This window comes from Impatiens glandulifera, chromosome 1 (genome assembly GCF_907164915.1).
Source record: "Impatiens glandulifera chromosome 1, dImpGla2.1, whole genome shotgun sequence".
NCBI lineage: Eukaryota > Viridiplantae > Streptophyta > Magnoliopsida > Ericales > Balsaminaceae > Impatiens > Impatiens glandulifera.
In genome coordinates, this window is record NC_061862.1 from 126,095,587 (window position 1) to 126,098,326 (window position 2,740).

The following is a 2,740-nucleotide window of genomic DNA, read 5'->3' on the forward strand; positions in this document are numbered from 1 at the left end:
TTTTATATTTAGGGTTTAAGGTTTAGGGTTTAGAATTTAAGATATAGGATTTAAGGTTTAAGATGTAATGTTAGAGTTGAAAAAAATAATTAAAAATAAAATCTCAGTTTAAATATTTACTAATTAATTAATTTGTTTTTTTTTTCTGCCAACTTAAACCCTAAACAATATACCCAAATTCAAAACCCTAAACCTAAAACCCTATTTCCTAAAACTGAAACATTCAATATATTTAGGTTTGCAACAAGCGTGTTCAAGTGCGGTTTTGGAGTAGTGGTGTATAACATTTGGCAAGAAAGTAATGCAAGGGTATATGACAGAACCCGCAGGAGCATGAAGAGTTATGGAAAGATATTGTATCGGATTGCAGCGCCCTCGCATGAACGTGGATAAGAATTCCAAGCACAGAGCAGAACTGGAATATCTGTAGGAACTGGAATTTACCATTTTTTAAACTCACTTGAATTGAAAACCTTGTAATTAGATAATTCATTTACGTTTTTAACTTTTTAGCTTTTACTCCGAATGTTACGACTTCAAAATCATTCTAGACCTGTCTAGAATAATCTCTTAAACTCGTGGGTTTTTTTCCCATTTTTGGGAATTTTTAATGAAATGGCGCAAAGTCGTTTTTCCCAAAAAAAACATTCAATATATATCAAAATACCCGCAGCAGAAGGGACTACACAAAAGCGAAAATCAAAGACATTAAAGATGGAAATTGAGACTCACTCCTAAGAAGAACTCTAGAAGGACAGATGATACTTGATCATATAAGTAACATACAACTACACGACAGACCAGATATTCATGAATGGAAAGTTGAGGACAATGGGAAGCTGGTATCGAAGAAATATGGGAGGTAACCTGGGAAAAAGCACAAAAAGTAGAATGGGATCCTCTTGTATGGTCAACGAAGATTATCCCTAGACACCAGTTCATCCTATGGCTCGCCTTCTGGGAAAGACTCAACACTCGTGATCGTATCAGCAAATATATGAGCATCCTAGACACGAATTGTCTTCTATGTAGAGGAAATGAAGAAACCATAGATCACCTATTCGGGAGCTGCTATATTTCTTTAGAGCTTTGGGACAGATTCTATAAAAGCCTAGAGCTGATCAGTTTCCCGAGCGAATGGAATGAAATCAAAGATACAACACTACTCAAAGCCAAGGGAAATAAATTTGCAACAAGCGTGTTCAAGTGCGGCTTTGGAGCAGTGGTGTATAACACTTGACAAGAACGGAATGCAAGGGTATATGACAGAACTCGCAGAAGCGTTGATGAGTTATGGAAAGATATTGTATCGAATTGCAGTGCCCTCGCGGGAACGTGGACAAGAATTCCAAGCACGGAGCAGAACTGAAATATCTGTAGGAACTGAAATTTACCGTTTTTCAAACTCACTAGAATTGAAAGCATTGTAATCAGATAATTCATTTACATTTTTAGATTTTTAGCTTTTACTCAAAATGTTACGACTTCAAAATCATTCTAGGCATGTCTAGAATGATCTCTTAATCTCGTTGTTTTTTCCCATTTTTGGGAATTTTTAATTAAATAACGCTAATTCATTTTTCCCAAAAAAAAAACCCCTGAACATTCAATATACTTTAGAGAGGTGAGACAATAGATTATTTTAATTAGTCATAAAAAAAGAAAAAAATTAATTAGTAGGAGAGAGAGAAAATAATTAATAAAAGTCACGAAAGATAATTTAATTAATTAATGAGAATAGTAAGAGAAATTAATTAATAACACGAGAATCCAATATTTGCGGACTTTCGCGGCCCCTTATCATATAAGTTAAGTTAAAGAATAATGACATGGGACGCTGAGCCGCGAATATTGGATATTCGGTTTAATGACAGAATATTCTTTCCTCTTTTTTGTTAATTAATTTCTCTCACTTTCCTCATTAATTAATTAATTTCTCCCACTCTCCTCATTAATTAATTAATTTATCTCAATCTTTTTCATTAATTATTTTCTCTCTCTCACTAATTAATTATATTTTTTTTACGACTAAAGATAATTTAATTAATAAAAGTGACGAAAGATAATTTAATTAATTAATGAGAATAGTAAGAGAAATTAATTAATAACACGAGAATCCAATATTCGCGGACTTTCGCGGCCCCCTATCATTTAAGTTAAGTTAAAGAATAATGATATGGGACGCTGAGCCGCGAATATTAGATATTCGGTTTAATGACAGAATATTCTTTCCTCTTTAATGTTTAAGATATAAGGTTAGGGTTTGAAAAAAATAATTAAAAATAAAATTTAAGTTTAAATATTTACTAATTAATTAAGAAAAATGATTGGGAGAGAGAATTTGAGGGAGGAAATGATTTGGCACAATTTGATTAGCCAATAAAATAACAAAATTTCTCTCTTTCTCTCTCTCCTCACCTTTTGTCTTTTTTCAACCAGTGATGTAGTAACACATCATTCACTCCCTCAAATCCCCTCCCCTATCACTCCTTATTTATTATTTTTTTCTTCCAACTTAAACCCGAAACCTAAAACCCTAATTCTAAACTCTAAACCTTTAATATACTTTAGAGATGAGAAAATAGATTATTTTAATTAGTCATAAAAAAAGAGAAAAATTAAATAGTAAGAGAGAAAAAATAATTAATAAAAGTGACTAAAGATAAATTGATTAATTAATGAGAATAGTGAGAGAAATTAATTAATAACACGACATAGAGAATATTCTATGATTAAACAT